We start from the raw sequence: 24,839 nt of genomic DNA on the forward strand, positions 1-24,839 counted from the left end.
GTTCTTTCGTCTGCTCGGCCCTCCCCGGGTTTGCTGCTGGTTCTTCCCGGCTTGGCTACTGTCCCTTCCACCTCCGTGGAAGGGCAGTTCCCCCTGGCCACATTCCCCACTTCCGCAGGGGAGCGGCACACTGCCGGCCGGCTCTCTCGGGGGCTGCACAGGTGTTCCCCTTAGATGTTCCCCTTAGATGTTCCTGGTGCATGCCGTCTCTCTCCTCCTTTATAGTCCTCTTCCGCCAATCCTAACTCGGCTGCCCACACGCCGAGTACGCTGCTCTCCAATCAGGAGCAAGTCCTACAGTTTATTGGCTGAACTGGAGGCAGCTGTGTAGAAGCTGTTTTCTTCTCTCCCAGCGCCATATTGTGGGAGAGCAGATGCATAGAATAAGTCTTAATTCCAGTAACAGTATAGTCCGAGTTGCTCCCCACAGATCCCCCTTTCTTTTTATTTTTTGGCGTTGATACGCGCCTGTCTTCCGTGTCCCGCGGCACACACTCTGCTCTACTTGCTAGAGTTGCCACAGGTTCTTACAAGTCCTATCAATCAGGCAAACCGAATCCGGGTCCTCTCTTCGCCATGTTGTGAGGAGGTTTTTAGGCGCTGATGCGTGCCTGTGTTCAGTGCCCCGCAGCGCATGCTCTGCTCTGCCTGCAGGGGCTTACAAGCCCTAACAATCAGGCAAACCGAATCCAAGCCTTCTCATTGCCGTATTGTGGGGGAGACTTATTAGTGTTGGTTCGTGCCTATCTTCGGTGACCTGCAGCTCATACTCTGGTCGAGCTGCCTGCTGGTGCTTACCGCCTTACTAATCAGGCAGACCGAATCCAAGCCTTCTCATTGCGGTATTGTGGGGAGACTATTGATGTTAATAACGTGCCTGTCTTTGGTGACCTGCGGCGCGTAAGCTGCTAGCCGCCCGCAGGTGCTCATCGCCTCACTAATCAGGCAGACCGAATCCAAGCCTTCTCCTTGCGGTATTGTGGGGAGGCCTTTCTCTATTTCTCTATTTCTCTATCTCCGGGCATTCTTATTTCTCCCATTTTGCTTCTATCTTCCAGCATTCCTATTTCTCTCATTTTACTTCTATCTTCCAGCATTCCTATTTCTCTCATTTTACTTCTAAACTTCTGTTTCTCTTATCCCCGCGGCTTCCCGGCGCCCGCCCCGAGGCTGCTTCTCGGCGGTTTTCCGGCTCTGAGCCGCTTCAGCCCGCGCCTCTCTCATCTGCGCGGCTTCGCACTAGCCCAGCGTTCCCTATCTACTTGAGCCCCGCACGCTCTGTCTGCGCGCGGCAGCCTCCGCGAGTCACACAGCATAGCTTACGTCTCCGCCACTAGCATTCAATCTAAGTTCCCCGGGCTAACCTGGCGAATTCAACCCAGCTCACGTCTCCGCCCCATGATTTGGCTTCCCGTCCTTTGCTCCCTGGGCTAATCAGACAGATCCCAATCTGGCTTACGTTTCCGCTTCTGGTTTCAACTTTTCGCCCCCTATTCCCGGGCTAACTTGAGAATCCCAAAGTGGCTTTCGTCTCTGCCTCGGCCTGCCCCCCGCGGCTTCAATTTCCCTAACATTTTTCTCTACCCGGTATGTTTCCCCAAGCTTTCTTCCAACAATACTCCTCCCTCATTTCTCCTGGCCTCTCCCCACAATCCGCAACCGAGTCTGTTTGTTCTAGCTTTCACTTTCGCTTTCGACCTTAGAGATTTCTCCCAGCTTCCCCCCGTAGTCCGTATCTGAGTCTATGCCTAGGCTTTTGATAGCTTCTTCCGGCACCTTTGTCGTCCGGCTTTTCCCTAGGCTGTTTGCTAGTCTCTCTCTCCGGTAATTTCCACTTCTTCCCGTTTCTTCCCTCCTAAGTTTCCTATCCGTCCTAGGTTTCCTATCCGAGTCACGGCACCATTATGTCGCTCCCCCTCTTCATGGAGGAACGACACTAAACCCTGCCTAGGCTTCATATCCGAGTCACGGCACCATTATGTCGCTCCCCCTCTTCGTGGAGGAACGACACAGGACCCTGCGCTGTTCTTTCGTCTGCTCGGCCCTCCCCGGGTTTGCTGCTGGTTCTTCCCGGCTTGGCTACTGTCCCTTCCACCTCCGTGGAAGGGCAGTTCCCCCTGGCCACATTCCCCACTTCCGCAGGGGAGCGGCACACTGCCGGCCGGCTCTCTCGGGGGCTGCACAGGTGTTCCCCTTAGATGTTCCCCTTAGATGTTCCTGGTGCATGCCGTCTCTCTCCTCCTTTATAGTCCTCTTCCGCCAATCCTAACTCGGCTGCCCACACGCCGAGTACGCTGCTCTCCAATCAGGAGCAAGTCCTACAGTTTATTGGCTGAACTGGAGGCAGCTGTGTAGAAGCTGTTTTCTTCTCTCCCAGCGCCATATTGTGGGAGAGCAGATGCATAGAATAAGTCTTAATTCCAGTAACAGTATAGTCCGAGTTGCTCCCCACACTTTTCAACTCCAGAATTCCTATTTGGTTTCTTTTTATAACTATATATTTTTATTGATGTTCTCTATTTGGTGAGCTATTGTTCCCTAGATTTTTCTTTCATTCTTTAAACATGGTTTCCTTTAGTTTTTGAAAATACTTAAAACAGTTGATCTGGGGCTGGCGACATGGTACAACAGATAAGGCAACTGCCTGAGATACCAGCATCCCACAAATGGAAGATCTCAATTCTCATTCTCTCTCATTCTCTCTCTCTCTTTCTCTCTTTCCCTCCCTCCCCTCCCCTCCCCTCCCCTCCATCTGTCTGTCTGTCTTTCTCTGTGTGTGTGTGTGTAACTCTTTCAATGTAAATAAATCTTTAAAACTTGACCTGGGGCCAGCACTGTGGTGCAGCAAGTTAATGAACACCATGGCCTGAAGCACCAGCATCCCATATGGGCTCCAGTAAGAGACCCAGCTGCTCCACTTCCCATCCAGCTCTCTGTTATGGCCTGAAAAAGCAGTGGAAGGTGACCCAAGTCCTTGGGCACCCACGTGGGAGACCCAGAAGAAGCTCCTGGCTCCTGGCTCCGGATCGGCACAGCTCTGGCCATTGTGGCACTGGGGAGTGAACCATTGGCTAGAAGATCCCTCTCTCTCTCTCTCTCTCTCTCTCTCCCCCTCTCCTCCTCCCTCTCCCTCTCCTCTCTCTGTGTAACTCTGACTTTCAAGTAAATAAATAAATCTTTAAAAAAAAAAAAAACTTGACCTAAAATCTTTGCTTAATTCAATGTCTGGACTTTCTAAGGGACAGTTTATATTTATGGCTTTTTCTCCTGTGCATAAAAGAAAGGTCATATTTTTTGTTTTCTTGCATGTCACATTTTTTATTGAAAACTTGCCTTTAAAATAGAATGTGAAGGGTCTTACATTGTGAAGTAACAGGTGAAGTGACCACCTGCATGCCAGCATCCCATTTGGACACCAGTTCAAGTCTAGGCTGCTCTACTTCCAGTCCAGCTCCCTGCTAATGCTATGGGAAAACCAGCAGAAAATGGTCCAAGTACTTGAAACCCTGCCTCCCACATGGGAGACCCAGATGAAGTTTGTGGCTCCTGACTTCAGCCTGGCCCAAGTCCAGTCATTATGGCCATGTGGGGAGTGAACCAGCAAATGGAAGGTGTCTCTCTCTCTCTCTCTCCCCTCTCCCCTCTCCCATTGATTTACCTTTCAAATAAATAAGTTTTTTAAAAAATGTAATGCAAAAACTCTGAAAATCAGATCAGATTCTTTCTCCCTTCCTAATGATTTGTAATTTGTTGCAGTTTTTTTTATTTCTTTTTCTGAACTAATTTTGTAAGGTTTGCATTCCTTTACATACCTGATCTTTGACGTCTGTGTTCCATATGCTTAGTGGTCAATTACTGGACAGAGATTTCCTTAACTACACCTGGAATCAAAAATTCTTCTACTCTTGACAGAACAGATCTTGTGTATACTGAGACATATTCAACACGCAACCAACTCTTAGACGTTGCATCCAGCAACAGCAACTAAAACATCTTCTTGTAAATGTTTTTGACAAATTTACAGGGTAGCTGTTTTAGAACTAGATGAGTTCTGGATCAGGTGAGACAAAGGTAAGCCCTTTGAGCTAGTGTTTCAGGAAATCATGAGATCAATCAAAAAAGGTAAGTCTTTGCAAATAAGGTACATTCTATTCACTTAATTACCTATACCAGGAATATAGGATTTTATGTTCAAGGATACTACTGATCTGGAAAACACAATATTGGACCATGGTAAAGTCTTTTAAATCTACAAAACTCACTGCTCTTAGAGAGCCAACTGTTTTTTCTTGATAAGCTGCTCTACTGAGTGCTTTAGAGTTCTGAAAAAGTTAATTCTGAAAGTTTTTGTCAGTTTTTCATTGTTTTTATGGAGAGATAAACTTTTAGAGCCCTTACTCTGCCATTTTTCAGCTGAATATTTTCATCAATATTTCTCTATTATAGTTTACTAAAGTTTTCAAATATAAATATTTATAGATTTCATCAAATCTGAAAAACTATTATAACTATTGAATATTATTGTTATGAGGCTCATCAATGATTTAATAAGGAGCCTAGAACAGTAACTTGTATATAGAACTCAATAATGGAAATTTCTATTAGATCTGTAGAAGACTCACAGTGAGAAAAAGAAAAGAATTGCCTTCTGGAAATTCAAAATGTACTAGATCTTCATTTCTTCAACAAATTCTCATCTTAAAAAAAATCACAAATCTGTCAAATATAATTTGTCTTATTTCCTTTCCTTATCTTACCTACATATCCATATTTTACTCATCCCTTATATAGCCAACTTTCTTTGTATAACCAAGAAGTTACATCCAAATCAAGGACCTATTTAAGACTTCCTTCTGGAGTCTGGCACTGTGCCGCAGCACATAAAGCCTCCGCCAACAGTGCTGTCATTCCATATGGGCATCAGTTCAAGTCCTGGTTGCTTCACTTCCAATTCAACTCTATGCTATGGCCTGGGAAGACAGCAGAAGATGGCCTGGGTCCTTGAGCCCCTGCATCCACATGGGAGACCTCAAAGAAGCTGCTGGCTCCTGCCTTCAGATCCATGCAGCTCTGGCCATTGAGGCCATCTGGGGAGTGAACCAGTGGATGGAAGACCTCTCTCTCTCGCTCTCGCTCTCTTGCCCTCTCCCTCTCTCTCTCTCTCTGCCACTGCCTCTCAGTAACTCTGCCTTTCAAATAAATAAATACATCTTTTTAAAAAAGAGAGAAAAAAGAAAAGTTGGAGACAGACTAAGAATTAATTAAAAAAAAAAAAGACTTCATGCTGGGAAACCCATCTACAATGTTCTCTGCAAGAAACGCAGCAAATGCAGGAAACTGCACTCATCTTGGCTGAGCAACTTAGAAATACGTAAAATTCACATAAATACACATAACTCAGACACCTATCAGCCACCTAAATTTACTGCATGTATGATGAGTCATATTCATCCACAATTGATATTGCAGTTTTCTGTCTGATTTCAGATAACTCTCCTTCCAACACTTCACAATAATTCACAAGCTGCCACAGTTATAGCATTCATATCCACAAGCAAACTTCAGATCATTTTAAGGTAGAATGCAATATTTACATATTTCCCAGCTAAATAAGGACTTTTAATCTTCACAGAGTGACAGGATTGTGAAATGATAAAAATAATTCATGGTGACTACAGAAGAATCAATAACGTGAGGCATAGAACCAGAATCCCACAGTGTGTTTCCAGCAGCTACTTTCTTTACCGAAGAAAGAAATCTTTACCTTCTATAAAGAAATCTTGACTGTCTTTCTGGGTTACTGTCTCTTTTTTGAGTCTGATCTATACTATCCTATAGTTTCTGTGATATACCTTATGTCCTTCAAATAAATCCCTTTTCTAAATTATATAGTGTTGATTTCTTATTTGCAATCAAGAATTGACAAGTCCAAGACTCATCTATTTCTAACCTTAATCTCTGCCATATTACAAATTATCTTGATAAATCAATTCCAGTAGGCTTAAAAGTTAAATTCATGTGCGCTAATAAATCAGGAAGACCTTTAGAATCCTTGAATAAGATTGAATCTCATACTGTTACTATTTATGGAAATTAGAACTCAAGTCAGTTAGACTAAGTTTATCTAGTAATTGACACTTTTGAGAAATTAGGAGATTTCATTAACCTAGAAAAGGTAAAAGCTAATAAAAAGCCATGCTATATTCAACTAACAGGTTTCCACATGAAATTTTAACAAAACTATCTCACAAAATTTGGCAAGAAAATAATTTCAGCTACTTCAATTATGGACATTATCAGCTTCAGAGAATTTAATAAAATTTTCATATTATTCTACATTTCATGACCTCTTACTTCTCCCTCAAGTCTTATGGTTTTAAAAACATTGATATCTGGAGCCAGCACTGTGGCACTGCAGGTAAAGCCACCGCCTGCAGTGCCAGCATCCTGTATGGGTGCCGGTTCAAGTCCTGGCTGCTCCACTTCTGATCCAGCTCTCTGCTACAGCCTGGGAAGCAGTAGAAGATAGCCCAATGCCTTGGGCCCCTGCACCCTCATGGGAGACCCGAAAGAAACTCCTGGTTTCAGATCAGCCGCAGCTCCAGCCATTGTGGCCATCCAGGGAGAGAACCAGAGGATGAAAGATCTCTCTCACGCTCACTCTCTCTCCCTCCCTCTCTGTGGCTCTCCCTTTCAAATAAATAAACTTGAAAAAAAAAAAAGTCGATATTCTTGATATTCTTACTTCTCCCAACTTTAAATTTCCATTCTTGATATCTTCCTGTTACTCCAGATGTAGATATCCAACTGCTTACTTGATATATTATGACCCTACCTCCTAAATATGCTGATTTCCTAGACTTCCACACTCTGAAAATTGGAATGCTGTACTTCCAGCTTCTCAGGGAATGTAAAATGACTGCTCCTTGGCTCCTCTATTTGTTCACATACCTGTCAATCAACTATTAGCAAATCCCATCAGCCCTATCTTAAAAATCTAGATTCTGACCACTCACATGATTCCACTACTGCCATACCCTAATCTAAGTCACAACTAACTCTCCTAACAATAAACTCCCAAATCATTTCCATTTCCTTCCTTGCATCCTTTACAATCAGTTTTCAACATGTAATGCAGAGTTGATCGTTTAAACACAGTCAAATAATGTCATTCTTTTTTCAATACCCTCAGATTCCAACCTCATTCTCAATAAAAGTCAAAGTTTATATAATGGCCAAAAATTTCTTATGCATTACAAAATTCTATTATTATCATCTCTCTATCAAGAATAATGGTGTCCATCGCATTCCACTTCTATTTCTAGACATGTTCCTACCTCAAGGTTTTTGTACTTGCTCTTTCCTCTGCAGATAACCATATGACTCACTGCCTTAGCTCTCTGAAATCTTTACTCAAATGATTTGTTGGACATGACTTTAATAACTACTCTATTTATAATAGTAATAGGGGCCGGCACTGTGGTATAGGGGCTAAAGCCAAAGCCTGCAGTACCAGCATCTCATATGGGTACCAGTTCAAGACACGTTGCTCCACTTCCAGTTCAGCTCTTTGCTCTCTACTATGGCCTGGGAAAGAAGCAGAAAGTCTTTGGGCCCCTGCACCCATGTGGGAGACCCAGAAGAAGCTCCTGGCTCCTGGCTCCTGGCTCCTGATCAGTGCAACTCTGGCCAGTGTGGCCAAATGAGGAGTGAACCAGTGGATGGGAGACCTCTCTCTCACTGCCTCTCCTCTCTGTGTAACTGTGACTTTCAAATAAATAAATCTTTAAAAAAGTAAAACAGTAACACTTATCTTCCAAAATAGCACTCTCTATCCCTTTCCCTGCCCTACTTTTCTCTATCATATACATCTGCATATTGCTGATATCCACTAGTTAACTCTAAATTTCATGAGAGCACAAGTATCTATTTTTTCATTTACATATACCCAACATCTTGAATAGTATTTGCCATAGTATAGGCGCTCTGCAAATATTTGTTCAATTAACAAATTCACAAAAAACTTTGGAATATAAATCATTAAGAATAACTGTTCAAATATGAATACATGTCCTTAAATGGCTGCTTTAAATTTCTCAGAAGAGTTGTGATTCACTGAAAAATTCTAAGAGGTTTAGATACACAAAAGGAGAAAAATATCTGAGAGGTTTTCTACATTAAGTATTAGATGCTAAGTCATATTATTTTAGAAACTTATAGTTTATTCTGTCAAATTTTTATAGTATTAAAAAATCAAACTTTGTTTCATGCTGTCAACAGTAACCTTAAAAAGAAACAAGACATGTAAACAACTAAAATTTTCCTACTTTATTAGGTCTACAATGATGTTGTTTTGATTGCTGCATATAAGCAAACTCTAAGAGACTGCCTGGCAATGTAGCAGCATAATTAATCTAAGGTACTGACCTCATAAATTACATTGACTTTGCACAAAGACCTTGGAAAGAATGTAAAAATCCCACCGTATTAACTATATAAACACAAAAATTTAATTTCGAATCATTTTCAACATAGTACTTTTCATCTAATAATCTATTGGGTTTTGATTTTTTGAAAGACAGAAACAAAGAAAATGTTAGTACAGTTATTTTGTCAAAATTTAAATGTAATAGACAGAAGTAAATTAGCTTTTCCCTCACTCAGCAAGTTATATTACCTTTTATTATTTTCTGTGAACCCTGGTAAGTTAGGATTTTAAAGAGCCACATAATTATGCCTTAAGAATATTATGATATAACAAAATACATGCTATGATCTAAATAAAATTTGGCTCCCCACTTATGCAGACATCTAACCCCAAAAGTCTTAGCCTAAGGCCACTAAGAAGTTAGAAACATAATCTAATTATGGTATTTAGGAGGCAGGTCCAGTGGGAAGTCCTGAGGGTATTGGGGGAGTGCCCTTGGAAGGTAATTCTCAACAGAAGGTTACAAAGCCTGACGGGGCACAGTCTCTCTCCACCTCCTGGTTCATCATGTGATCCATCCTCTACCCTACCATACCCGTGAGGGCACTCCATATTCCACCATTGCCACACACATCAGAGGCCAAATCAATGGGGTCAACTGATCTTGGACCTGAACCTCCAAAACTCCAAGCTAAAATAAAGTTTCTCTCTATAAACTTAGTTTTCTCAGGTATTTAACTGCAGTGATGAAAAGATGACTAATAAAGTACAATAAAGAAAAATTAGCTTTAGTAAGGGGAAAAAAGTTAATGGGAGAAGAGTGGCAACTTTATATGGACTGATCAGGAAAGGTCAGAAGAGATGGCAATTGCACAAGTACTTAAGCAAGTCAGAAAATAGGCAGAGTTCCAGGAAGAGGAAACATTAAGGATAAATACTTGAATCAGAAAGCTTGCTCAAGAAAAAGTTCAAAGCCATCATGACTGGAGAGGGGTAGGCAATACAGAAAGATAAGAAAAACACCCAGAAGTCAGAGAAAGAAAAGTAGCCAGGAGTCAGATTACTAAGGCCTTAGGGTCAAAATAAGGACTTTCAATTTTGTTTTGAGAGTAACAGGAAGCCAATGGAATATCCTGAAAATAGTAAAGATAAATTAATTTTTTAAAAATATCACTTTGGATGTTGTACAAAAGATAAATTGGAGCAAGAGTTAAAACTAAATGAGATCAGTTTGGAGGCTACTGCAGTGCAAATAAGAGACTAGAGCAGCTTAGACTACAATGGCATGATGGAGATGTCAAAAAGAGAGGATTCTGACTTCATCTGAAATTTTTTAAATTTTATTTGTTATAAAGTTTCATATATTTCATATAAACAGATTTAGAAACATAGTGGAACTCCCCTCCCACCCTCCCTCCCATCCACATTCTAACTGTTCCTTCCCCTCTGTCTCAGATTCCCATTCTTAATTTTTACAATGATCTATTTTCTTTTTTTTTTTTTGACAGGCAGAGTGGACAGTGAGAGAGAGAGACAGAGAGAGAAAGGTCTTCCTTTTTGCCGTTGGTTCACCCTCCAATGGCCGCCGCTGCAGCCGGCGCACCGCGCTGATCCTGGCAGGAGCCAGGAGCCAGGTGCTTTTCCTGGTCTCCCATGGGGTGCAGGGCCCAAGCACCTGGGCCATCCTCCACTGCACTCCCTGGCCATAGCAGAGAGCTGGCCTGGAAGAGGGGCAACCGGGACAGAATCCGGCGCCCCAACCGGGACTAGAACCCGGTGTGCCGGCGCCGCAAGGTGGAGGATTAGCCTATTGAGCCACGGCGCCGGCTCACAATGATCTATTTTCAATATACTTAATGTCTATAGTTAACCCTACTTTAAGTAAAGGAGTTCAACAAATAGTATGAAGAGAAAGAACAAAACACTGTTCCTCAATGAAAAGACTAGGGCTATAAAAATCACCTATTCATAAAACGTCTATTTTACTCCAATACATTATATTTCAGGTATTCTATTAGTTACATCAGACCAGGAAAAACATATGATATCTGTGTTTTGGGACTGATTTATTTCACTAGTATAAGGTTTCCAGTCACGACCAGCTTGCTGCAAAAGACAGGATTTCTTTTTTTTTTTTTTTTTTTACAGCTGAGTAATACTCCATAGTGTATATATACCATAGTTTATTAATCCAATCAACAGGTGATGCACATCTGGGTTGATTCCATATCTTAGCTATTATAAATTGAGCAGCTATGAACACGGGAGTTGAAATAATTCTTTCATATGCTGATTTCCTTTGGTTTGGATAAATTCCCAGGAGTGGGGTTGGCTGGATCATATGGTAGGTCTCTATTCATATTTTTGAGGGATCTCCATACTGTATTCCACAGTGGTTGCACTAGTTTACATTCCCACCAGCAGTGGATAAGGGTACCTTTTTCCCCCACATCCTTGCCAGCATTTGTTGTTTGTTGATTTCTATGTTAAAGCCATTATAACTGGGGTGAGGTGAAACCTCATTGTGGTTTTGATTTGCATTTCCCTTATGGCTAGTGATCCTGCGCATTTTCTCAAGTGTCTGTTGGCCATTTGAATTTCCTCTCTTGAAAAATGTCATTTGAAATTTTGTTAACAAGATTTGCAAGTGGATTGGAAAGGATATGAAAGAAAGAAGAATCTATTAGTACTCCTCGGTTCTTGGCCTGAGTAAACTGTGTAAATGATGATGGCAATCACTATAATAGTGAAGACTAGGAAAGGAGTACACTGGCAGTTGGGAGAGGACATAAATCAAGAGTTTATTTTTGGACATATTTCAAAATTTTTATAGATGGCCAAGTAAAAGATGCTACATAAACAATAACATATACAGGATGGAAGTCAAGGCTGCAGATACAAACTTGAGAGTCTTCAGTCTATGTATCATTTAAAACATGATACTGAATGAGCCTATCTAAGTAAAGAGTATAAATAGGAAAATAGAGGCACGAGGACTTAGATTAAGGCATTTCTACATTTCTGTCAGAGGAAAAAGTAAATAAAGTGGTACAAGATGCTGATTGAGTAACAAATGCTGCTAAAAATCAGTACTGAAAAATCAATGAAATTGGCAACATGGAAATCTCTATAATCTAGATAAGTACAAGGTTTCTTGCATCTCAAATGTAGGGTGAAGGACAAAAGAGCCTAATTTGGAATATCTTCAAATAGGAGGGGCAGGCATTTAGTGAAGCAGTTAAGATGCTGCTTGGGATCCAACGTCCCATATCATGTTGCCTTGGTTTGAAGCCCAACTCTGCTCCTAGTTGCAGCTTCCTACCAATGTGAACCCTGAGAGGCAAGAGGTGATGACTCAAGTAGATGGGTCCCTGCCAAGATTGAGTTTCTAATACTGGTTTTCACCTGGCCTAACCCGGGTTGTTGAAAGCATTTTAGGAGTAATCACTAGATAAAATATCTCTGCCCTCTGTTTTTCAAATAAATAAACATTTTTAAATGAGAGAGAAAATGGGAAGTAAAAAAGTCAGACTGTGAATATAAAATTATTTTTACATAATTTGCTATTGAGAAGATCACAGAAATAGGAGAGGGGCCACATGATAGAACTGGGGCTTCTTAATTTATTTGAAAGTCAGACACACAAAGGAATAGAGACAAGATCTCCCATCTGCTGATATTCCCCAAACGCTCACTACAACTGGGGCTAAGCCAAAGCCAGAAGCCAGGAACTCAATCCAGGCCTACCGTGAGAGTGGCAAGGACCCAACTATTTGAGTCATCACCTATTGCAACCCAAGCACACATTAGCAGAAAGCTGAAATTGGTAGCAGAAGTTGGACTTGAACACAAGCCCTCCAATATAGGATGTGAGTATCCTGAGCTGTGTCTTAACCACTATACCAAATACTCACCCCGGAATTGTGGCTCTAAGTAGAAGAATGCATTAACTACAAATCATGGCCCAGAAGGAAGGAAGGCAAAAAAAATAAATATCCCAACCTCTCTTTTCTCCCACTGTCTGATCTCCCAGCAGTATCTTCCACTGGCCAAATTAAAGCAGAATCCAGAGGAAAAACAAAGATAAGGTGAAGAAAGCTGGCAGATGAAGTGGATGGATTTTAAAGACAACAATACTAGCAAACACTTACTGAGCATTTACTTTGTGCCAGGCACTATTAAAAATCCAATTACATATATTAACTTATTTATCATCACAACAACTCTAACAGGTAAATACTTTTATATATCATTCCATTTTAGAGACAAGAAAACTGGGGCAAATGGTTTCTAAACTTTCCTGGAGTCATACAAGTAGTAAGTAACAGGATCCAGGATGTGAACCTAGACAACATAGCTCCAGAATCCATATTCTTTAAAAAAATAATATTTATCTCTATATATATTTCAAAGACAGAGAGAAAGGAAGGGAGAAGGGGAGAGAAAGTACGAGGAAGAGATATCTTCCATCCACTGGTTTGCTCCCCAAATGGCTACAAGAGCTGAAGCTCACCATGCTGAAGTCAGGAGCCTAGAACTCCATCCAGGTCTCCCATATGGGTGGCAAGGGCCCAAGCAGTTGGGCCATCTTCTGCTGCTTTCCCAGGTGTATTAGCCAGAAGGTAGATTAGAACTGGAGCAGCCAGCACTTGAACCAGCACACATACACAGGATACTGGCACTGCAGGTGGCAACTTAACCTGCTGCACCACAATGTCAGCCTCAGAATCCATATTCTTAACTTTCTAAACAGATTTTTTTAAAGAGGATATACTTGTGTGCTCATGGAAATTTCTAAATACAAATGTAAAAATTAGTTTCAAGGAGAACAACAAGGGGCCAGCGCTATGGCATAGCAGGTTAACGAACGCCATGGCCTGAAGTACCAGCATCTCATATGGGCGCCAGTTCAAGACCCAGCTGCTCCACTTCTGATCCAGCTCTCTGCTATAGCCTGGGAAAGCAGAAGACGGCCCAAGTCCTTGGGCCCCTGCACCTGCATGGGAGATTCAGAAGAAGCTCCTGGCTCCTGGCTTCGAATCAGTGCAGCTCCAGCCATTGCAGCCAATTGGGGAGTGAACCAGCAGATGGAAGACCCCTCTCTCTCTCCCTCTCCCTCTCCTCTCTCTGTGTATCTCTGACTTTCAAATAAATAAATAAATCTTTAAAAAAAGAGAGAGCAACAATAATTATTGGACATATTCTTTGAGAAAATGAGAAAAAAAAATTCAAAACACTGTTCTCCATTTGGTTTTCCAAGTCCTCTTTCTTCCTTTATCCACCCTGCTGTATGCTGGGAGCCAACCTCAACAGACTACTATCTACCTCCTTTGTTCTGTGTCTCTCAATTGGAGTCCTCTAATGGAAGGAAGCAACAGATCAGAGAAGGAAGAAAAATAAATTAGGATATTTTATTTCTCCAGCTCTCTGTAGGGCCATGGGTTAGCAGTAGCTATTTTCCTCTCCCTAAAGCCATAACTCTTTCTAGATGGTCCTTTCAATAATTATAGTTTCTCTGTATCCCAGTAACAGTTTTCTCTTCATTCTCTGTCAGGATTCCTGCTTTTCCTAGTAATCAAGTGCTTCCATCCCTGGCCACATTTATAACAGATCCTTCACTAAACTCTTTGTGAGAAGGTCATCTGTTACCTGCCAGGAATCTGACTGATACTCTGTCCAAGAGAAAAAATTAATGTCATATAAGAGGAGAGTCCATTTATCCTCTTTAATAAATGGGATGGCAGAGTATATGGATGCAGATATAGGGAGGTTGGTAGGTTAAGTGGTGAAAAGGTGAAGTTCTCTTGATTGTTTCCATTGTGTCAATGAGAAGAAAGGTCAGCAGCAATGGAGAAGAAGTTGAGGGACTTTGCATTTGAGAAAAAAAAAAGGCATTAAAATAATCCCTCTGAAACTAAGAAAGTGAACTTCCAAGGAAATATAATAGGGTTTTTTGGTGATAGATTTAAAGTGAAACCAGTTAACAAAATTGCATGTATTTCTCCAGCTACATTTGGCTGCCTTGGTACAGGCACAGAAAAGACACAGATGGGTTTAGCCAGAGGTTGGCTTTTGCCAGGGAATGGAGGTAACAACAAAGAAACTGAAGATAAATAGGCAAATGAGAAATTACAACAATGAATGCTTTCTAAGAGTGGTTCAGAGAGATGTGAAGATTTTTTGGTAACTAAGAGATCATGAAAATGTGCAGGGGGTCGGCGTTGTGGTGTATGTAGCAGATCCCTCTATTTCTCTCTGTAACTCTGTCTTTCAAATAAATTTTTAAAAAACCTTGGGGAAAAAAGAAAAAAACAAGGAAAGAGAAGAAAATATGTAGAGCCAGTGGTTTAGCAATTCTAATGCATTCAAAGAATGATTACTACAGGATGAATGGTTGATACAGAAATACATTCAGGGGCTGGTTCTGTGGCGGGATGTGTGAAAATTTTATGGTAACTAAAATATCACGAAAATGTGTGGGGGTTGGCGCTGTGGTGTAGCAAGCTAGGCTGCCCCCTCAGCACTAGCATCCCATATGGGTGCTGGTTCAATTTCCAGATGCTCCACTTCTGAAACGGCTCCCTACTAATGTGCCTGACAAAGCAGCTGAAAATGGCACAAGTCCTTGGGCCCCTGGACCCACGCAGGAGACTTAGATGAAGCTCCTGGCTCCTGGATTCAGATCAGCCCAGTTCTGGCCATTGAGGCCATTTGGGGAGTAAACTAATAGATGAAAGATCTCTCTTTGTGTCTCTGTCTCTCTGTAACTCTGCTTTTCAAATAAATAAATCTTTAAAAATAAAATATATTGTCAACAGGAGGTGATGAGTGGTGGTCACAGAATAGAATGCTTAAAACTAAGACTTCAGAGGTTATTAACAATGCTAACATATGGAGTAAAACCTAAGAGTAGATACCTGAGATGCAGTGGAAGAAAAGATTACTATTGGAAAGAAAATCAAGGAACTGATCCAAGAAAATGCATTATTTTCAGACAAACCCACAATAATAACCATAATTAGCATGTAGACCATTAGTGACCATTTTCCTATATCTTTCACTCAATATGTAGTGTCAATATTCCTCTCCATAATCATTCACATCTGCATTAGCTCACCTTTTCTATGTTACATTTAAAAATATTCAAGCTCAGGAATTGCAAGTATTCTCTATCAAAAAATGTTTTTAATACTTGCAAAGGGCCCTATTAAACATGTCAAGCTTTCCATATTTCCAGGGAATATATTTCTGGAAAAAGACAGAGTTTTAAAATTAAATTTATATGAGGAAAACATCATGAAGAAAGTGAACGTGTACCCTGAAAATTTCTAAGTGGATACTTACATCTAAAATAAACATGTTTTGGGGCTGGCGCTGCAGCACAGCAGGTTGAAGTCCTGGCCTACATCGCCAGCATCCCATATGACAACAGTTTGAATCCCAGTTGTGCCACTTCTGATCCAACTCCTTGCTAATGTGCCTAGGAAAGTAGCAGAGGACGGCCCAATTCCTTAGGACCCTGCATCCTTGTGGGAGACCCAGAAGAAGCTCCTGGCTCCTGGCTTCAGATCAGCTCAGCTCCATCTGTTGCAGCCATTTGGGGAGTGAATCAGCAAATGGAGACCTCTCTCTCCATCTCTACCTCTCCCTGTAACTCTTTCAAATAAATAAAATAAATTTTTTAAAAAAGTCTTGTTGATGGTATTAATTATCTCAAATAATGAACTCTAAAGCTCACCTTTATATTTATAATTATTGTCCTATTTTGATCAATTGAAGAGCTTTTAGACACTTCTTTAGAAAATTTTCTTCAAAAAAAAAAAAAAACTTCCTGCAAATATTTCTGAAGCACAGAGATTATTTCTAAAATAACTGCTTCCTTTTAAGTGACTAATTTTTTAACTTCAAAGCTTTTCTGAAAGCAGTATTTAATATTGAATATAATTAATTTCTATGAGGTTTAAAGTGCTTTAAAAAGGATACAGGTATTTAGCATAATAGTTAAGATGCTGCATAGGATGCCTGCATCTCGTATCAGAGTTACTGGTCTGAGTCCCAGCTACTCTGCTTCTAATCCAGCTTCCTGCTGGCAACAGATGATGCCTCAAGTACGTGGGTCCCTGCCACCCACATGGGAGGCACAGATTGAGTTCCAGGACCCCCCTCTGGCCTGACCCAGGCCTAGCTATTGTAGGCATTTGGAGAATGAACAGCAAATGGAAGCTGTCTCTGTGTGTGTGTCTCTCCCTCTCCCTTTTTCTTGTTGCCTCCCTGCTTCCAAGTAAAATGAAAATAACTTTTACAAATAAATAAAATACAGTAAGCTTTTAAAGACTTGTTATTGAAGTATTTTGTAAGAACAGGCATACCCTCTATGATTTGGTGGCTCTGGATACATTTGATGACTTTATTCATGAATACACAGTTTTGCAAAAAGAATTCTAATGATGGTTTCAGGAAGGCTGATTATTTTGGCAGCATATACTTTGATAAGCCAGAACCTGAGGACTCAGAAAACAGAAATAAGAGAAATATGCAATAATAATCTCTAAGTTATTATTGAAATATTTGAAATTCCTAACATAGTCTCAGAAGTTCCATGGCTTCTGGACAGAGACCCACTTCTGAGATACAGGAGAAATGTTTCTTTAAGCAACTTTTAGGGCTGATTCATGTAAACAAACTAAGAAGGTAGACAAATGTCCCTCATTCTCTACCTCTTCCACCTTTTTCTAGAAGCCAGAGCAGCAAAAGATGGTCCAAGTGCTTGGGCTCCTGCACCCACACAGGTGACCCAGATGAAGTCCTGGCTTTGGCCTGGCCCAGGCCCAGCCATTATAGCCATTTGGGGAGTGCACCAGTGAATGGGAAGATCTCTCTCTCTGTGTCTCTTCTTCTCTCTCTCAGTAACTCTGCCTTTCAAATAAATAAGTCTTTTTTAAAAATACTCAACAGAAAATTTAAAAGTAGTTTAAAGTGGTAAGAATGAACATTTAAATCTACATGTTTCAATGCAATGGAATCCCACAAATAGCTTCCATCAACGCCATGAATCTGCAAAGAAAATATACACTTTTTTATTGTATCTGTGACTTATCTACCTACTTCATAAGCCCTTAACCCCGGTTAATTGGGAAAAGTAACCATCTAATCCAATTTAAAATATAGTTTGAACGATCCTAAAATCCTAGTATCCATAAAAATCACCAAATACCCAGAACAGCCAAAGTGTTTCTGAACAAAAAAAAAAAAAAAAAAAAAGTCAAGCTAGAAGCATCACAATACCTCATTTCAAAGCATACTACAACACTATCATAATTCAAACAGCATGACACTGGCATAATAACTGACATATAGATCAATGGGTAGAATAGAGAACACAGAAATTAATCCATATACATACAGCCAACTGAAATTTGACAGAAGTGTCTACAATATATATTGGTAAAAAAGATAGTCTTAGTAAATGGTGCTGGCAAAACTGGATGTATATAAATAGAAGAATGAAATTAGATCTCTACCTCTAATCACATAACAAAATCAGCTCTAGATAGAATAAAAATCAACATTTAAGACCTTGAGACAATGAAACTGCTAGAAGAAAATGTGGCATAAACACTTCAAGACAACAGTGTAGATATGACTTTTTATTTAAGTTATACAAGTTATATATATACAGATTTAGGAACACAGTGACACCTGCACCCCTTCCTTCCCTTCCACTCATGCTCCAACCCTTCCACCTCTTCCCCCTCACATTCTCATTCTTAATTTTCACAAATATCTATTTTCAGTTTACTTAATGACCATACAGTTAACCCTACACTATGTAAAAGAATTCAACAAATAGTATGAAGAGAGAAAAAAAAAAAAAAAACTGTTTCCAATGGAAGAGACAAGGGCTATAAACAATCATAGAATCTCAAAATATCTATTTCACTCTAATACATTACATTCAGGTACTCTATTAGTTACTCTATTAGTTACCTTGGATCAGGGAAAACATATAGTATCTGTCTTTCAGGGACTGGCTTATTTAATTATAATGGTTTCCAACTGCAACCATCTTGTTGCAAAGGACGGTATTTCATTTTTTTTACAGCTGAGTAGTACTCAATAGTGTATACATAAGCCATAATTTCTTTATCCAGGCAACAGTTGATGGATATCTGAGTTGATTCCAGATCTTAACTATTGTGGATTGTGCTGCAATGAATGTGAGGTACAGATAACTCTTTCATATACTGATGTCTTTTGATTTGGGTAAATTCCTAGGAGTGGAATGGCCTGCTCATACGGTAGGTGCTTGTTCAGATGTCTGATGTATCTCCATACTATCTTCCACAGTGGGTGCACCAGTGGATCAGGGTACCTTTTTCCCCCCACATCCTCACCAGCACTTGTCATTTTGATTTCTTCTTGAGAGCCATTCTAACAGGAGTGAGGTGAAACGTCATCATGGTTTTGACTTGCATTTCCCTGATGGCTAGTGATCCTGAGCATTTTCTCTAGTGTCTGTTGGCCATTATAATTTATTCTCTAGAAAAATGCCTGTTAAAATCCTTTGTCCATTTCTTAACAGGATTGTTTTGTTGTTGTTGAGTTTCTTGAGGTCTTTATAGATTCTGGATGTTAACCCTTTATCAGTTGCATAGTTTGCAAATATTTTCACCCCTTCTATCGGTTGCCTCTTTACTTTGCTGAGTGCTTCTTTGGCAGCGCAGAGGCTTCTCAGCTTTATGTAATCCCACCTGTCAATTTCAGTTTGATGGCCTGCGCTTCTGGGGTCTTTTCCAAGAAGTCTTTGCCTATACCAATGTCTTGCAGAGTTTCCCCAATGTTGTCTAGTAATTTGATGGTATCCAGTCATAGATTAGGTCTTTGATCCATTTTGAGTGGATTTTTGTGCAAGGTGTAAGGTCAGGGTCAAATTTCATAACTTCTGCATGTGGAGATCCAGTTTCCCTACCATTATTTGTTGAAGAAACTGTCCTTGCTCCAGAGATTGATTTTAGCTCATTTGTCAAAGAAAAGCTGGTTATAGATGTGGGGATTGATTTTATTGTTTATCCCTAGCCTAGTTCAGTATGTCATTCCCTAATCCACCATCTTGGAATCCAGATAATGACTTCTTAGATAAGTCTCCCAAAGCACAGGCAACAAAAGAAAAACTAGACAATAGCAATACATCAAACTCAGAAGCTTCTGCCTGGCTGGCAAAGGAATCAATCAATAGAGTGAATAGACAACCAACACAATGAAAAAAAAATTGTAAGCTCTTTATCTGACAATTAATATTCAGAATATCTTAGTTAACTCAAAAAAAACTGAACAAAAAATAAAACCTCAATCAATAAATGCATAGAAAAACTGAATATAGTTCTCAAAAGACTGAAAAGACAGTTCAATACAAATAGCCAAAAATATATGCAAAAAATGCTCAATATGACTAGACATCAGGAAAATGCAAATCAAAACCACAATGAGATATCACCTCACCCCCATCAGAATGACTATTATCCAAAGAGTAGGGAGCAGTAAACAGTGGCAAGGATATGAAGAAAGGGGAACTGATGGGAATCTTATTTAGTGCAGCCACTGCAGAAAACAACATTGAGTTTTCTTTATAAACCAGAATATACCTGCTATATGATCCAGCAAACCCAAAAGACATGAACTCGCTGTATCAAAGAGGTATCTGCTCCACCATGTTTATTGCAGCACTGTTAACAATAGCCAAAATCAAATGAATAGAACAAGAAATGTGTGTGTACATATATATGTGTTTGTATGTATATACATATGTATATACACAGTAATACACAAAAAATGAAATATTATTCAGCCATCAAAAAGAATAAAGTTCTGGGGCCAGACTGTGGCATAGTAGGTTAGTACCCCACTGGTGGTGCTAGCATCCCAAATGGGCACCAGTTTGAGTCCTAGCTGTTCCTCCCAAGTACTGGGCCCCTGTACTCGCATGGGAGATCCAAAAGAAGCTACTGGCTCCTGGCTTCAGAACAGCCCAGCTCTGGCCATTGCAGCCATTTGGGGAGTGAACTAGCGGATGAAACACCTCTCTGTCTCTCCTTCTCTCTGTCTGTAACCCTGCCTCTCAAATAAATAAATAAAATTTTAAAAAAAGTAAAGAATGAAATTCTACCACTTGCAGCAAAATGGTTGGAACTGGAAGTTATTATGTTGAATGAAATAAGCCAGACACAGAAAGACAAATACCCCATGTTGTCTTTATTTGTGGGAGCTAAAATGAATTAATGAATGAAAGAGTCTGCAGCTATCAGTTTTGCTGCAAATAAAATGTTCTGACAAACTCTGCTTTAAACATTTGTCAAGGAGAGATCAAGATGGCAGATTAAGGAGGGAGCTTCCTACTCTAGTCTAGGGGAACATAGTTTAAAAAAAAAAAAGTGGAGAGAATGCAATGTCAGGGAAGAGTTAGGGAGAAAATGGCAGAGGAAACTCCATGCAAAATAGAGAGACACTGTGGACCTACATAGAGGATGTGGACAACTCAGGACCCCAGCAGCCAAGAGCATCGGCAGCAGCTTAGGAGAGTGAGGTGACACCAGACTGCAGCAGCCCAAGTCACTGGCAATAAAGGGGCAGGATGAGCCTGGCCTGAGTACCATTCGGAGCCCTGTGAGGGGCAGTGTTATCAGCCAATCTAGAGGAAATAAAAAGGGGAATGTTTCTCTCTCCCTGAACACCAAGCCCTGGCATCCTATAACTAACCAAGAGGAGGCAGGCATATTTTGGATATACATAACAGCTATACCATCTCGTATCCACATGCCCAGCAACCAGCTGAGAGGAGAAGCCTGAGTCTGACTGGGAGAACTGACAGGGAGCTGGGTGCTCATGACTGTTGGGCCCCTGTGTACTGGGACTATGAAAACACTGTGGCTGCATGTGAGGGCACAGGGTGTGGCTGGTTCTTTGGGCAGTCACTGTGGGCAGCTTCACATGCCCAGGGTTCCCTGATTTCCTATTGAAGGTCATTGTTGCAGGATCCAGGCTTACATTGAGGACTGCACAGATGCTTTTTGTGGTTTCTGTAGCAGCATGAATATTATACCCACAGGGGCTAGTGACCAGGCATTGATCTCCTTGCAAGAGAGGAGGTGAGCATGTGACTATGTCAACAGAGCAGATTAACCCTCCCTTCTGATAAAAAGAGAGAGAAAGAGATTCACCACACCCAATTTGAGTGTCACCTTGGACACTTCCCTTACACTGGGTCACTGAACAGAGCCCCCTGGCCACACCCAGCACATGCCTCAGGCTATTCACTGTAAAAGCAGACATTCCACTAATCACAGAGGCATAGTCCAAAATAAAAGCCATCAAAGGAAAAAAAAAAAAAACCAACAAGTATCTGCACAAATGCCTAAAAATAAATGCAGCAATTCAAGAAACAAGAATAAGGAAGACAACATGACACCTCCAAAGGAACACAACACTTCAATACTAGAATGAAAATTAAAAAAGCAAAGAAATGCCAGAAACAGAATTCAAAAAATTGATTGTAGGAGTATGTAGAAGTAATCAGAAGCAAATCCATGAACTTAAGAAATCCAAACATGACAAAAATGAACATTTTTCCCATGAAATTAAGATTTTAAAGAGAAATCAAAATGAAATATTAGAAATGAAGAATTCAATAGATTAAATAAAAAATATGGTAGAAAGCCTTAACAACAGACTCACTAAGGCAGAAGAATGAATATCCCAGTTAGACAAATCTCTGGAAATTTTACAGTCAGACAAAAAAAAAAGGAAGAAGAAATCAGAAAACTAAAAAACAGTGCTGGAGATTTATGGGATACTATCAAATAACCCAATATAGGAGTTCCTGAAGACCTGGAAAGAGATATAGAATTAGAAGGCCTTTTTAGTGAAATAATTACAGAACACTTCCCAATTTGGAGGACGAAAGGGACTTATAAGTAGAGGAAGCACACAGAACTCCTAATAGACATGACCAGAAAAGATCTTCACCACTACACATTGTAGTCAAACTCTTCACAGTAAAACATAAAGCTTCTAAAATGTGCATGAGAGAAATGCCCTATTACTTTCAGAGGATTTCCAATTAGACTCACAGCTGACTTCTTATCAGAAACCCTCTAGGCTAGGAGAAAATTACAAGATATAGCCCAAGTCTTAAGAGACAAAACTGTCAACCAGAATACTGTACCCTGCAAAGCTCTCATTTATGAATGAAGTTGAAATTAAGATATTCCATAAAAGAAACTGAAAGAATTTATCACCAATCATCCAGTCTTACAAAAGATGCTTAAGGATGTGCTACACACAGAAACATGGTCATCACTATGATAGAAGGTGAAGGAAGAAAATCTCCCAGTAAAAGTACAAAGGAAATCCAAAGTAAACAACAGGAATATTTATGGGAAAATGGCAGGGCCAAGTTACTTATCAATGAATGTAAATGGCCTCAGCTCTCCAGTTAAAAGATACAGACTAGCTGAATGGATTAAAAAACAAAACCCATCTATTTGTTGCCTACAAGAAACACATCTCACCAACAAAAATACATGCAGACTGGAAGTGCAAGGATGGAAAAAGGTATTCATGCCAATAGAAATCAAAAAAAAGAGCTGGTGTAGCTATCCTAATATCAGACAAAATAGACATTAACACAAAAACTGTTAGACAAAGAACAGCACTATACAATGTATAAATGTATACACACCTAATTACAGGGCACCTGGCTATTTAAGAGAAATATTAATGGATCTAAAGGGAGATAAACTCCTATACAATAGTAATGGGACTTCAATACCCCACTCTCAGCAATGGACAACCAGACAGAAAATCAGCAAGTAAGCAACAGTTAATCAACACTATAGACCAAATGGACCTAATGGATATCTATAGAACTTTTCATACTACAGTTCCAAAATACACATTCTTCTCACCAGTGCATGGAACTTTCTCTAGGATAGACCACATGCTAGGCCATAAAACAAGTCTCAGTAATTTAAGAAAAAAAAATCAAAATCATACCGTGCATCTTCTCTGACCACAGTGGAATGAAGCTGGAAATCAATAACTCAAGAATCTCTAGAACATATGCAAACACATGGAGACTGAACAACATGCTCCTTAATGAACAGTGGGTCAAAGAAGAAATCAAGAGAGAAATCAAAAAACTGTTGAGGAACAACTTGTTTTTTTATACTATTTGTTGAACTCTTTATTTAGTATAGAGTTAATCTTCTATGTAGTAAAAAAATAAGAATGAGAATATGAGAGGAAAAAGGGAAAAGGGCAGGTGGGAGGGCAGGTATGGTGGGAAGAATCACTATGTTCCTTAAGTTGTACTCATGAAATGCATGAAGTTTGTGTACCTTAAATAAAAGGTTTCAAGAGAAAATACAAAACACTTGTCAAACAAATTATAGGAATTACATGTTACTGCAGTTTTAATGTTTTGTGACCAGAACATCTTTTCCTCTGATTATTGAACATAGCCTCTTCTATTTTCCTACTGGATTATGGTCTTTTTATCTTTTATTTGTTGAATGAACTCTTTATTTAGTAGTGCCAAAAAGCCATTGATATTAATATGAATCAGAATTACATTATCTCAAAAAATAAAATATTAAAAAATAGGAATAAAATATCATTTGAGGCCGGCACTGCAGCTCAATAGGCTAATCATCCACCTGCAGCACCAGCACACCGGGTTCTAGTCCCGACTGGGGCACCGGATTCTGTCCCAGTTGCTCCTCTTCCAGGCCAGCTCTCTGCTGTGGCCAGGGAGTGCAGTAGAGGATGGCCCAAGTGCTTGGGCCCTGCACCCCATGGGAAACCAGGAGAAGCACCTGGCTCCTGCCTTCGGATCAGCGTGGTACGCCGGCCGCAGCATGCCAACTGCAGCAGCCATTAGAAGATGAACCAACAGCAAAGGAAGACCTTTCCCTCTGTCTCTCCCTCTTACTGTCCACTCTGTCTGTCAAAAAAAAAAAAAAAAATCATTTGATACAAACATTTAAACAATCTCTGTCAGTTAAAAATTCTCACTCTTAAAGTCTCCCTTTCATCCTGCTTCCTCCTTCTCTTTAAAACATTGCCCAGGCATATAGGGGATAACGGGAAGTATGTGGCTTATCTTCCTTCATAGTCTTACAGTAGAAATCAGTTAGCTTATGTAGAGCAATATGCTATCCTTTGGCAATTTTCTGACCTCTAATGTGGAATGTAAAACTGTTTGGACCTGGGACCTGTTTTATTGGCTCAGAAAATGCTCCCAGGGGCTCTGCCTGGCTGACCATATTCACCTTGGGTTCTACTGGCATTACACTCCTACATTCCTCCCTGAAGTCATGTTATAATTCCCACTCAGCCTCAGAAAGCAGCCAGACTC

The 24,839-nt window shown here is 40.2% G+C and overlaps 1 protein-coding gene across 7 annotated transcripts in view; it reads right to left on the minus strand.

The window, feature by feature from the left end:
* Positions 1–24,839, minus strand: part of DLG2 (discs large MAGUK scaffold protein 2) — a 2,256,157-nt gene that overhangs the window by 2,204,747 nt on the left and 26,571 nt on the right. The gene's annotated exons all lie outside the window — the stretch shown is intronic.

This window comes from Oryctolagus cuniculus, chromosome 1, assembly GCF_964237555.1.
Source record: "Oryctolagus cuniculus chromosome 1, mOryCun1.1, whole genome shotgun sequence".
Lineage (NCBI taxonomy): Eukaryota > Metazoa > Chordata > Mammalia > Lagomorpha > Leporidae > Oryctolagus > Oryctolagus cuniculus.